Raw genomic sequence first — 14797 nt, forward strand, 5'->3', positions numbered from 1 at the left:
ACCTGCCTTGGCCTCCCAAAGTGCTGGGATTACAGGGTGTGAGCCACCACACTTGGTCTCAAATGACCCATTTTTTACAACATGGAGATTACAGTTAATAACAATGTATTATATTCTTAAAAACTGTGGGAGTTTGAGACCAGTCTGGTCAACATGGTGAAACCCTGCCTCTACTAATAATGAAAAATTAGCTGGGCACGGTGGTGCATGCCTGTAATCTCAGTTACTCAGGAGGCTGAGGCAGGAGAATTGCTGGAACCCGGGAGGCTGAGGTTGCAGTGAGCCAAGATCACGCCACTGCACTCCAGCCTGGGCGACAGAGGGAGACTCTGTCTCAAAAAAGAAAAAAAAAAAAAAATTGCCAAGAGGTTAGATTTTGTGTTCTCACTGCGAAAATGACAAGTAGGTGAGGCAAGGCACATGTTAATTAGCTCAATTTAGCCATTCCACAAGCTATACATGTTTCAAAATGTCATGCTGAACACTATAAATATATACAACTTAAATAATTACTTGATTTAAAAAATAAATAAAAATATGACATAACTTTCTTCCCAGCAGTCTTACTTCTGGCACTCTATCCTATGAAAATAGAAGCACCAATATGTAAGGATTTATGTACACAAATTTTGTGCCAAAAACTGGATGCAAGACCAAAGTCCATCAGTGGAAAAATGTTTGAAAAACACTCGTTCATCCAGATAATGGAATATCATGCAGCCACTGGAAACATGAGTCACACTTATACCAGTGACTAGAAAAGACTGCCACGATATGTTCCTTTTAACTTTGTATTTTGAAATAATCGAAGACCTTCTGGAAAGTTACAAAAGAGAGGCAAACAATTTCTCTTTTCCTCTTCTCTCAAATGCTCCAGTTCTTAGGATTTTACCACGTTTGTATGCTAGCTCTGTCTCTCCGGGTATAAATAACTTTTTATCATTCTTCTTTTTGCCTAAATAGTTCAGTATATATTTCTTCAAAATGAGAATATTTTTAAACATAATCATAGTATAAGTAGCAAAGTCAGGAAATGAGCATTGGTATAATACTGTTACCTAGTCCACAGCAAATTGTCCCACTGATATCCTTTATAGAAAAAAATGATAGGTCTCTGGGATTGAATCCAGGATCTGCATTGCATTTACTTGTCATGTCTCTTTGATCTTCTTCAGCCTGGGACATTTCCTCAGTCCTTTATCGTCTCTCTAGACCTTGACATTTTTGAAGTGTGCAGGCTGACTGTTCCGTAGGATCCCTCTCAGTCTGGCCTTGTCTGATGTTTCCTCATGGTTAGATGCTGATCCTGTGTTTTTGGTAGGAATACCACAAAAGGGGTGCTAGCCTTTCTCAGTGGCATGATACATTAAAAAAAAAAAAAATTCAATAGCCAGGCGCTGTGGCTCACACCTGTAATCCCAGCACTTTGGGAGGCTGAGGCGGGCGGATCACCAGGTCAGGAGATCCAGACCATTCTGGCTAACACGGTGAAACCCCGTCTCTACTAAAAAATACAAAAAAGTAGCCAGGTGTGGTGGCAGGCATCTGTAGACTCAGCTACTCGGGAGGCTGAGGCAGGAGAATGGCATGAACCTGGGAGACAGGGGCTTTCAGTAAGCCGAGATCGTGCCACTGCACTCCAGCCTGGGTGACAGAGCGAGACTCCAACTCAAAAAAAAAAAAAAAAAAAATTCAATGGTTTTCAGTATATTTACAAAATTGTGCAACCATCACCACCACCTAATTTTACATTTTCATCATCCAATAAGAAACCCCATTACCCCATACTCTAGCCACACATCCTGCCCCCAATTTTACTTTTTTCTTATTTGCACTCCTCAAGCTATAGACAACCACTAACCAACTTGCTATTACTATAGATTTGCCTATTCTGGTCATTTCACATGAATTAAATCATACAAATTGTGGTCCTTTTTCTGGCTTCTTTCACTTAACATAATATTTTCAAGGTTCATCCACATTGTACCATGTATCGATACTTTCTGCTTTTTCTGAAAAATATTGCATTGCATGGATATGTCATGTTTTATTTATCCATCCACTGATGGACATTTGGGTTATTTCCACTCTTCGGTTATTATGAATAATGTTTCTGTGAACATTGGTGTATGGGTTTTTGTGTGGACATATGTTTTCATTTCTCTTGGGTATTTACATAGGAGTGAAATTTCTGAGTCAGAAGGTAATTCTGTGTTTAACGTGATTCTGTTAGTAAGGATCCTGTGGAGAGACGGAATCAATAGGATACGTATATGTATAGAAAGGGATTTATTGTAAGGAATTGGCTTGCATGTCTATAGGAACTGGCAAGTCCAAACCTGCAGTGTGGGCCATGCAGCAGAGCCAATGATGCAGATGATGTCTGAAGGCAAACAGCTGGGGAATTTTCTCTTGCTTAGGGAGGCTTGTCTTACTGTTCTACCCAAGCCTTCAACTAACTGGGTGCGGCCTGCCACATCATGAAAGTGCTTTACTCAAGTCCATGGACTTTAAATGCTATTTTAATCCAAAACCACACTCACAGAAACATCCAGAATGATGTTGCACCAACTATCTGGGCACCCTGTGGCCCAGTCAAGTCAACACATAAAATTGAACATTGCTGCCACTGTACTCCAGCCTGAGTGAGAGAGTGAGACTCCGTCTAAAAAAAAAAAAAAATTAAACATGCAATGATGTATTCTTCAGTGATAAAAGCAAGATGTAGAGAAAGATGTAGAATATAAATCTACTTTTATCATACAATGACCGCAAAATCCTACTTATATTTATGTATAGATAAATGAGCTCCAAGGAGGATGTGCAGGGATGTATACCAGCTTACTAGCTTTTGTTAGTAGAGAGGGGTGCAAATAAGAAAAAAGTAAGAGGACTATTTATAAAAGGCATTTACAGGATAAAAAGCATGGATGTATTCCATGTGTGTAAAAGGTGATATCTGCGTATGTGAGTATGCACATTCATATACAGGAACATGAAGAGACTATCATTAATAAGTTAATGTCGATATGCAAATGTTGAATTTTGACTTTCTCCCTTTTAGTTTTATATAGTTTTAAATTCTTGTCAGTGTATATTGTCTACCTAATTTTAATAATTAATGAAACTCTTTATTGTAAAAGTAAAGAGGCATTGAGGCCGTGTCTCAGGCCCTTCACCTATTAGATATTTTCATCTCAGTGCCCTGATATTGACCCAATTGTCCCATGTCTTGTCTTCTTGCCTTGCCAGCACATTTCAGTGACAGCTGAAGTTCCATGTGTATCCGATGCCTCAAATGCAATAAGCGGCTTACAGCACAGCTCCTTCTTGCTTGCTAGAAGTTAGGAGCTCATGCCATTATTTCACATAAGAGGTAGCGGGGGAAGCTGTCTTTGACTAGGTGATTTTGAAAGTCTGTTCCAACTCAAAGATACTCAGACTCAATTTAATTATAGAAATTGGAGCTACTTTTACTCTATGTTTAACCCCAGATATAAAAGTCTGGATAAGTGCCCATAATAGCCAGCTAGGAGCTGCCCATAATACTCAGGGCAGCTTGGCAGAGGAAACAGGTAGGGACGGGGCCCAGGCATGGACACAGAACGTGCTTCAGGAGGACAGTCAGGAGTCTTGCAGTGCCTGCTACCCTGGAAGTGCAGTGCAAGGTTGCATCCCCCTCACTGTGCCTCCATGTAATCAGGTGTGCTGGGGAGCCTCAGTGGGCCACGGCCTTGGCTGTCCTGGATTCCGACACTAACCCCATATTAACAGCAGGCTGCTCTACATTTACCATGGCACAGCACTTGGTCGACATGCTTCTTCTTTGGCCATGACTAGTTTGGAATCAGATGTCAAGAGTTTGCAGGAAGCCAGGGCTCTGCTGGCCCTGATGGTAGGAAGTGCTTTGTGGGTCATCTTCTTTTTTCCTCCCTTACCCTCCTTCCTTCCACTCTCTGGCTGCTATTCTTCTTCACTCCCTTTCCTTTCCCCAAGGCCATCATCAATGAATATGTAATTTTCATAATTTACATTTAATTACAATCTGATCCCTTACATTTTCTTTCTGTAACCAGAATGGCTTAAAAGGCTGGTGGATTAGTGCTTGCCTAACACTGGGGACGTGGGGATAATTTGGTGGTGGAGGTTAAAGAATATGGCATTTCTTACTGGAGTGACGGATATGTTCATTTTTCTCTTCTTCTGCAAGGCCTCCCTTCCTTCCAATTTGCGTTCTCTCATTTTCAGCATGGTTGTACTCTCTGCAAAGGGCCTCACCCAGTTTGTCTCTCCAAGCACACAGTAATATGTAATTAAAGCAGTGGCTAAACCAATAGTACAATATGCTGGTTTATTTCACGCTTAATGTTTGATTTCCTGAAGCGAATTATTTTTTTTATTTTTATTTTTTGAGACAGAGCCTCACTCCATCGCCCAGGCTGGAGTGCAGTGGCGCAGTCTCGACTCACTGCAAGCTCCGTGGCCTCCCGGGTTCACGCCATTCTCCTGCCTCAGCCTCCCTAGAAGCTGGGACTACAGATGCCCGCCACCACGCCCGGCTAATTTTTTTGTATTTTTAGTAGAGACGGGGTTTCACCATGTTCGCCAGGATGGTCTTGATCTCCTGACCTCGTGATCCACCCACCTCGGCCTCCCAAAGTGTTTCATCGTGTTAGCCAGGATGGTCTCGATCTCCTGACCTCGTGATCCACCCACCTCGGCCTCCCAAAGTGCTGGGATTACTTACAGGCATGAGCCACCGCGCCCGGCCCCTGAAACGAATTATTATCTCATATTTTCATTTGTTTAGATTTTTATGGACTTACCACTAATATTTATTTCTTTTGTTACAAAATACATTTTAGGGCTATCGGTTAGTATTCTAGATGGTAAAACAGATGGAATAACTTTCCAAATCTCTCTCTCTTTTTAGAGGCCCTCCCTCCTAGGATTCTGAGCTAGTTGCTTTCTAGGTCTCCTGCCCGGGCATCAGACAAGGCAGAGGGGCTCCTCCCTCAAGTCCTGTGCTTTTCACAGCTCTCCTCTGGGCATTTCTTTCCTCGTAGGCTGAGGAATCTGTGAGGTAAAGGGGTCACGCCAACCAGAGCCTGGGTTTCCCCTTGCAGACTGCACCCTTCGTGCCTTGGATCCTGAAATTTCTGGGTGCTATTGTCTGAGTCTGCTTCTGCCTGTGGGACTTCTTCTCTGTGGACCTTGCTCTGTGTGTGTAGGTATATGTGTTGTGTGTGTTGTATATGTGTGTATGTGTGTGCATGTTCATGCATGCATGCGTGTACATGTATGTGACCTGTCATCCCAGCCTGAGGGATGGCCGGGGGCATCTATTTGGAGGTAGAAGGTGGGCTGGGCTACAGAGTAGATAGAGCTTTTTGACAGGTAAGATAGGGTATTTACCCCTACATCTGAGGTCCCCTGTGGTGCTGGACAGAGCCCAGGGTAAAAGAAGAAGGGGATGTGGGTACTAGTCAGGGTTCTTCAGAGGAATAGAACCAATAGTACATCTATCTCTATCTCTATCTCTGTTTCTGTCTCTGTCTCTACCTCTGTCTCTGTCACTGTGTCTATCTCTCTCTCTATCTATCATCTATCTATCTCTCTATCTATCTATAAAGAGATTGATTATAAGGAGTTGACTCATGTGATTACGGAGGCTGGAAATCCATGATATGCCATCTGCAAACTGGAGACCCAGGAAATCCAGGTGGCGTAGTGAGAAGGCCTGAGAGCCAGAGGGCCTATGGGGTAGATTCCAGAGCAAGTCTGAAGGCCTGAGAACCAGGAGCATGGGGGATAGGAGATCAGTGTCTCAGCTCATCATCAGGCAGAGTTAATTCAACCCTTCCTCCACCTTTCGGTTCAACTTGGGCCCTCAACAGACTGGATAATGTGTGCAACCACCACAATGGGCTAGGGGCTGGCTCTCCCCAGGTCTCCACAATCTCACCTGGAACTCCCAAGTGGGAGTCCAAGATGCCTCCTGCTTTCAGGTTGTTACCCTGGTGTATTTGCTAAAGTGGGAGTGTGCATATTCATTGAACTGTGTGTTGCTTGATTTGTGTCTTATAAATATTTAGATATAAAGTATGTAGGTCTTCATTTGTAATCTTGCCCTGGACCCTGCAATGTTAAGGGTAGGCCCAGCTGTCATTGTGGGAGTTCTTTCTTTTCAGCTTTCTTGAGATCAGCCCCCTATTTGCTGGATCACATATTTATCCACTAGCTTTTGCTGAGTAACAAACCACCTCAAAACTAAGTGTCTCAAACAACAAAGATTTTGATTTTTTTCTTATGATGTTATGGGTCAGCTGAGTGGTTCTTCTGGTCTGGACTGGCTCAGCTGAGGCTCCCATGTCTGGAGCTTCTGTTAAACTGCAATGGTCATGGTGGCTGGGGACTTTCTCTACATGGTCTCTCAGCCTGTAGCAGGCCAGCCTGGGCTTGTTCACATGGTGATGGGAAAATTCCCAGGAGAGCAGAAGCTGCAAAGGTCTCTTGAGACATAGGTTTGGATTGCTTGTCACTTCTGCCACATTCTCTTGGTCAAAATTAAAGGGTGGTGATGGTTGCACAATTTTTTAAGTATACTAAAAACCACTGAATTTTTCTTTAAAGGGTATATTATGACACTGAGAAAGGCTCACATTCTTTTTGTGATATTCCTGCCAAAGATTCATGACTAGATCCAATCATGAGGAAAAGTTGGATAAATCCAAATTACAGCCCATTCCACAGAATAGCTGGCCTGCCCTCTTCAAAAACATCCAGGCCTAGAGAGACAGTAAGTCATGATGCAAGTCTTTAAGAAGTAAGAGAAGATATTGCACTTGTTCTACATGTATACATTATAAGAATAACGCACTGTGTGAAAACAATAATCAGACAATAAGAAAGATTTCTTGTGAAATTACAAGAATTTAGCCAATGGCCAAGTTAGCAGACACAGTCCACAAAAGACTCCTCCCTCACTTCTGAGATCAATTGCAAGTTCATGAAGTTAAACTTGCAATTCCTCACCCAGATTCAAGAGTGGGGAAAAAGATAGAAAGAGCTGTAAAGAATTTGTGGTCTTTTTTCCAATGTGTTAAAACATGTTTTTTTTGTTTGCTTGTTTATTTCCTAGTTCTACAAAAGCACAAATTCCAGCACTTTCTTCAAAAGGGTACATGGGAAGCAAATGGTCTGAGTCTTTTCATATTTAACATGGGCATGGGCCACACCAGAAAGACCAACAGTGTAATTTAGGGTAGGCTTCAGGTCATGCCTGGAGGGGTTAGGGACTGGAGACTGAGATCAGTCACATGGACTGATGATGTCTACATAGCAGTGCCCCAGTAAACACCCTGGACCTTGAGGCTCAGGTGAGCTTCCTTGGTTAGCTCCATACATATTGTGGCCTACTGATGCTGGGAAAGTAATGCCTCCTGACTCCATGGTGCATTTACGAAAACCAGAAACTCAGTGTTTTGTACTTTTCCTGGACCCTGCCTTATGAGCTTTTTCCCCTAGCTGATGTGAATCTGTAGGCTTTGCCTGTAATAAACTGTATCTGTGTGTATGACAGCTTCCAGTGAGTTCTGTGAATCCTTCTAACAAATTATCAAACCTGAGGGTGGTTGTGGGAATCTCATGAACTTGCAATTGTTCTCAGAAGTGAGGGACGAGTCTTTTGTGGACAGTGTCTGCTAACTTGGCCATTGGCTAAATTCTTGTAATTTCTCAAGAAATCTTTCTTATTCTCTGATTATTGCTTTCATGCAGCACATTGTTTTTATAATGCATACATGTAAGACAGGTACAATACCTTCTCTTATTTCTTGAAGAACATTCTGAGTATTTTTACCATTCTTGTTCCCTATTTCTTCTCTCTTCAATTTTCTATGTATTTGTCTCTTTTGGTTCCTCTCTTCATTTTCTGTGTATTTGTTTGTCTCTTTTGTTTCCTCTCTTTCACACTGGGTACTTTCTTGAAATGCCTGATGATTCATCACTGTCCATTCATGTTTAAGAATGAGGCATGAGATGGCAGGTTAGAAGCTTAGGGCTTGTTGACTGGGCTTTTGCCTGGAAAGATCTCTAAAATTGGACACAATTTTTTTTTTTTCCTGTGAATTTCAGACATGCCAAATTTCTCTCACACCCTGAATTCTTGTGATGAAGGTGACATAGACCTAGCTATGGGAATTCTGGAAACAGAACTTTGTCTCAATCAGATAAAAATTCATTTTATTTCCTGTCTTTGGTCTTGGATTTTCACAGGTTTTGGTAACCAGAAGCCCAGCACTTCCATAGTTTGATTTGCTCAGAGACTTCATCTCTGACCATTGTGGCTTGGGTTGGGGATGGGGACAGGAGTTGCTGAGGTGCTGAAGTAGAGGAGGAGGCTGCCATTCTTCGTTGGTAGCACCTAACTCAGCTTTTACCTATACTGCCATATGCTGCTCCCTGTTGGTTTTTGCTCATGTCTTTTGTCTTCACTGAGAATCATTCAGTCATTAAACCAACAAATATGGTGTTCACTGGGATTGGGATGCTTCCAAGCATCAAACATTAGAGCAAGTATTGGGAAAGACAAAAAAATAAGAGAAGACAGGGTCTCTGCTCTGCAAAGTGGTTACCGTCTTAATAGAAAGAATAATTCATATATAAATAGCTACAATACCAGGTGTATGTCTATGGAGGTACTAAGAAGGGCTTCCTCCAGGGCTGAATCTTGAAGGACAAGTAGGTTTTCACTAGGCAGAGATGGGCATGGGGCAGGGAAATGAGTGAAGAGAGGCCTATCAGTTGTTCTTCCATGTGTTTTCCCACCTGAATTATATGCCTCTATTTTTGTGGCCCTGGGGCACAGATCAGGCCTTGGCATGTGGTGGGTGGTATATTATAAGGAATGGAGTAGGCTCTAGGAAAGGCCTTTTGGAATGACTCCTAGAATAATGATGCAGAACTGGCCCACCGGGGAAGCTACTGGCTCTGCCACCAACAGTCATGAGAAAAATCAGGAGACTAACCCTAGAATCTCTGAGGTGATGGGCTCATCACATAGCTTGATCTGGACATTGGGAAGCTGTCACTGCCTCACTACAGTGAGCTCTCAACACCCACAAAGCTGGCAAAGAGTGGTCCTCAGAATCCCAATAGCCATGCCTGCCAGTGGCAATGGCAGAAGCTATGGAAAATGGTCTCCCAAACCATGAGGAAATGCATCTACTTGAGATCTCGTTTGCCTCTAAAAGTCTAGCAGCCAGGGTTTTGGATCTGCAGTACAGGAAGGCTGAATTGGGCACCAAGTGCCATCCTACCATATCACCCACATGTCTTAAAAATAGCACAATTGGGCCTCAAGCTTGTAATCCCAGCACTTTGGGAGGCTGAGACAGGCGGATCACGAGGTCAGGAGATCGAGACCATCCTGGCTAACACGGTGAAACCCCGTCTCTACTAAAAATACAAAAACTAGCCGGGCGAGGTGGCGGGCGCCTGTAGTCCCAGCTACTCCGGAGGCTGAGGCAGGAGAATGGCGTAAACCCCGGAGGCGGAGCTTGCAGTGAGCTGAGATCCGGCCACTGCACTCCAGTCCAGGCGACAGAGCGAGACTCCGCCTCAAAAAAAAAAAAAAAAAATAGCACAGTTGGTCCTGGGCCTCAGGGATTCCATTAACAGCTTTTCTTGCAAAACCTACCTCAGCACATTCATTATGATAACTTGTGATAGTTCATTGATCTGGGCTGATCTTTAAGCAGTGTGCCAAGGCTTTCCATCCTGCCTCTTCAATGGCCTTTGGAATTACAGGGTTTTGAACAACTGATTATTGTGTTGTTTATAGTGGGTATAAAGTCCTGTCTGAAAGTTTTGTATTGCAGGGAAATGGTGCCTCTAGGATTTGTAGCCACTGCATTGGGTGCCAACTTTGGGCATGGGGGTTGGGCAGTACCTACTGGTAATGCACTTGGTCCAGCCTTGGGGCATTTGTTCAGGAGAACGAACCAAGCACTTGCCAGGGCTTCCTCCAGCAGGCCATCCTGTTCTTTCTACCCAGCACCGTGGCTCCTCCCCTTTGCCATGACTCCTCACTCTTTCAAGCTCAACTTCCCAAGAAAGGCCAAGCATCCACTGGGAGCGTGAGTCTTGGCAAACCTAACAGGGGTTGAGGTTTGCTTGATCCTGTCACCGCTTGCTTCGTGGTGATGTTTTCTTCCTTTCCTACCCTGAAAGGCTAGAGTATGATATTCTCAGGGGGCCAAGGTGGGTTTCCATGGAGAGGACATTCTGTTCTGAGATGATCTCCAGCTGATGGATAACTGGGGCGTTCAGGCTGAGCCTTCCACCATCCATCTAAGCTGGGCCAGAGGTAAGCACAGAGCTCAAGAGAGGCAGGCAGTTTGGCAGGGTGGCTGTGGCTTTCTAGAGCCCCCACTGAGGTCACCTCTAAGGTGATCTCACCCATGCCCCTCACTTGACAGAAGGAGAAACTGAGGCACAGCAAGGCTGTGACTTATGTCTAAAGTCCTGCAAGCTTCTGACTCATCATATTCCCCTCCCTGTCATTGCAAGGACTGAAAGCATCCTGCTTCTGGCTGAGGAAGTTGGAAAGCAGAGAGACTTCTTAAAAAGTCAGTTTGTAGGCTGGGTGCGGTGGCTCATGCCTATAATCCCAGCACTTTGGGAGGCCGAGGCAGGTGGATCACCTGAGGTCAGGAGTTTGAGACCAGCCTGGCCAACATGGTGAACCCCTGTCTCTACTGAAAACACAAAACTTAGCCAGGCATGGTGGCGGACACCTGTAATCCCAGCTACTCTCCTCCTGAGGCTGAGGCAGAAGAATCGCTTGAACCTGGGAGGCGGAGGCTGCAGTAAGCCGAGATTGTGCCACTGCACTCCAGCCTGACAGAGTGAGACTCCGTCTCAAAACAAACAAAAACAAACACATGTCAGTCTGTAAAAGCAGACGCCGTGACATGATCACTGGCCTTGTTTATCCTGAGGTTGTGCGTATCCACCTGGGTGCTCCCAAGGGTCCTGGCACCTTCATATTTGGGAGGGCAGGAATTGCTGGCTGCGTTGTGGCAGGTGGGGACCTGGAGAGGCTAAGTGAGTGCCCCAGGACACACAGTAGCAGAGGCAGCAGGTCTGGGCAGTTCACAGTCCCTGAACTTCTGCCTCCTCTCCTGCCATGTGCCTGCTGGCTCAGCCTCTGAACTTAGAGTCTTCTGAAAGATAGCCAGTATTTTCTTTGGAAGTCCCGGGCTCTGGACCCTTCTCTCCATGTCCTGGTGGGACCTGTGAGCTTACCTCAGAATCTGAGGAATTTAGGGCCCTCTGGGCCAACAGTCATGCAGTGGCTTGGCCTAAAGCAATATTTCCCAGGGTCCCCTGCCACAACCTCTCCCTGGGAGCTGGGAATTGAGCGCGGCCAGCTGGACTCTGGTTAGCGGGTTTCATAACGTGTTTCGGTTTTGCATAGCGTAAACAGCATGCTGTTTCTCAACCAGGCAGAGAAGTTCTGGCGTTGCTTCTTTGCAAGTAAATGACTCTTAGGCAACCCCTGTGTTGAAACACGGAGCAGCTTCTAGAACAAACCCGGGTTCTGGCTTTTGTCCTGAACTCAGCCCTTCACACACAGACAGTGCTGCCCCTCCTGGTGTTGAAGGCTGAAAGGCGTCCGCGTGGAGAAAACATGGGCTGTGCCGTTTGCTGGGGCTTGGCCTCAGTCAAATCCACTCACACCCTCTGGGTCTCAGTTTCCAAACCTTTAACATGGGATTCAAAGCATATGACTTGATGAATGTTAGAAAATGGAATGAAATAATGTCGGAGAAGCACCTCACTCAGTGCCTGCTTCCTTTCTAATTTCCCCACCCCAGTGGGTTCCCGAGTCTCCACCCCTGGGACCCCCTGTGGGGTTGAGGACAGTAACTCATTGGCAGTTTAGCAATAGCCAAGCAGAATTAGCCAAGTCCTCTGCGGGGCTGGGGAGGGAGGGGATGGGAGTCAGGGACTGGGATGGGGGGTGAGGATTGCATCACGCAAACCAAAGTCCCTTGTGAGGCAGTTGAGATTAATCTACAGGAGGAGGAGAAGAATCATTCACACCGTTCTTCCCCACCCGCTGGGAGCAGTTCCAGAAGGCAGGGTCTGCTTGGGCAATTGAGAGGCCTTGGGGTGAGATGCCAAAAGCTGGGTCTGGGAGTCAGAGGCAGCACTGCTTCCGGTTGTGTGGCTTGGCCAGAGCCCGCATATCCACCAGGGATGCGGCAGAAAGCAGGGTCACCCCAGGGGTTTCTAAGGAGGGCCTCTTTCCCAAGGTGGGGGTGGGTTAGAGGATGACAGGGCGGCGGAGGCAGCCAGAGACAGCAATGGCAGGAGCTCTTCCACCCCTGTGGAGGGTGAGGAGGGCACAGGGCGCTTCCCAGCCTTGCGAGAACAGAGCAGTGAAGAGGGCTGCGGTGACAGCGTCACGTGTGCAGAAACACCCTCCTTGCCTCCTCTCACCTCCCAGTCTTCTGCAGGGGCCTCCTGAAAGGTGGAGGGAGGGGTGCAGAGTGAGGGCTCAGCCTGCCTGCCCGGAGCAGGGCAGTATGTGAGTATGTGTGTAGATGTGCGTGTATGGACGTGCATGTGTGTATGCATGCACATGTGTGTGTGTGTGTGTGTGTGTGTTGGAAAGCACCAAGTTCATTGCCAAGCTGCAGCGAGCCTCACCTATAAGAAAATAAAAGACACCCCTTGCCCTGCATTCCTCACAGGGTGGTCCTGTCTGCACATGAGTGGAGCTTTGCAAACCGGCCAGTGAAGGCGTCTCTGCCAGGGAAAGGGGTGGGGAGCCCAGGGATAGGGAACACAGCCCTAAGGGTGAAACATGACCGTATCTGTCCTCACCTGCGTTCGCTTAGAAATTAGTGTGACATCTTGAATCCAACTGCATAATATGATCCCCATTTATTTTCTTTACAAATCATACTGTAATTGATCGTTTGAGTACATTTGGCACCCTGGGAAGATAGAGCATGTTCAGTTTGTGGCTTCCTGTCGCCCTCCTCCCTGTCCCTGCCTCATCCTTAGCCATCTCTAGATGTGGAAAGCCAACCCGGCAGAAACCACATTCCTGAAATCTGTTAGAGTGAACTGGGCGCTGGCAGTCCCCTTTGTGGGACTCTGAGCAGCTGGGGGCTGTGGGTCCCTCCCCCTATCACCCGCTTAGAAGCTAAGAGATATCAATATGGTGAAAAGAAGACTGGGGGAACCATACTGGGAAGGAAAAGTTTCAGAAGGGAGACAACCAACAGCCTCAGAGGTCATGTAGCACTGACCCTACCTGGGCTTCTCATCCATCTCCCCAGCCCTGACTCCCGGGGGCCTCTCCTCCCACTCTGGTTGGTCTTGGGTTACTTTACATGTTAGTTGGAGACCAGGAATTCAACACTCCTTCAGCCACCTGCATGCCACACTGGGCCACAGCGGCGAGCAGGACAGCAAGACCTAGGGCAGGGTAGCTGCTAATCAAGCTTAGAGGGGTGCAAGGGCTTCCACAGGCCTCCAGCTGTCAACTTCAAGAACTTTCCAGAGGCAGGAAGCTGTGAGGAAACACGGGCGAGACTCACAGCATGGTCTCAGAGTCTGAGTGTACCCCATGCCTCTGGGAGAAGAGAGACATGAGGCTTGTTTGCCCTATGTGTGGAGGGGAGGATATCATTAAACGTAAAATCCTCCCCCAACTCGGAAAAGCTCTCCACAAAGGGAGAACAGAAAGAAAACAATTTTATTATTAAATAAGCATTAAATTATAATGGGATATGCATTACAGGCAATTTGCAAGGAGATGCCAAGACAGAAACAAATCTTACCCTTGTTATACAGCCATCAGACAGAACCCATTACATACATGTTCTCAACGTATATGATAATCAGTCCTCAAAAGAGGGCTTGAGAACACTGTTTCTTACACATAGTTCATCCTAAATTTACCTGGTAAGTGGAGCCACCATCTGTGTTAGTTAACTGGTTTTAAACAAAGGGAAGATAAAGTCCCATCTTCATGACAACAGGGAGTTTTGCAACTTGGAGCCAGGCACCCTCTCAAGTTCGCTCCTCCCTTCCCACAGAAGTGGGGAGATATGGATGCATCTCCCTTAAAGTTCACATTTCAAAGAGCTGCCCGCCAGCTCCTGGAGACAGGCATGCACCAGTCATAAAGCTGGCAAGAGGCTTGTTTAGGTTCTAAAAAGATTTACATCCGTTTCGAAGAGACAGAGAAAAGATCTTACAAGTTTTCTAAAGTAAATGGTGTAAGTAAAAAAAAGAGGAGAGAAGTCTTTTCTCTTATTTTCAGGAAGGAGAATTCAACCTCTTATTTTTACTTTGTGTTTGTCCTTCCAGCCTCTAAGCAGGGAAATGAGTAGCAATAACACAGAGACCTCAGCAAGTTCGAAAGGAGTGAGGGCACCAGGGTCCAGCTAGCTGGTCTTTTCTTTTGCACACTGGGCGTGATTTAGACTCCAGTGAGGATGGATAGCCAGTCAGGTAGGACAGTGCGGGTGGGTGCTGAGGGTGAACTCTGTTCTTTCTTGGGAATCTTTGGGCTAATGAGGTGATTAAGGCTTGGGAGAAGTAGGCTAAGCTACACTAAACTGGATAGTCAAATCCGGTTTCTGCAAATCTAGTGTTCACATTGCTATAGTCAGAGAACAGACTTCTGTGGAGCTCAGACAACCCCTGCTTTCCATTTTAAACCCACAGTCATGCCACATATCGAAAGCATCAGCAGGAGGAGTTTGGATAA

Source organism: Colobus angolensis, unplaced genomic scaffold (assembly GCF_000951035.1).
Source record: "Colobus angolensis palliatus isolate OR3802 unplaced genomic scaffold, Cang.pa_1.0 Scaffold42, whole genome shotgun sequence".
Taxonomy (NCBI): domain Eukaryota; kingdom Metazoa; phylum Chordata; class Mammalia; order Primates; family Cercopithecidae; genus Colobus; species Colobus angolensis.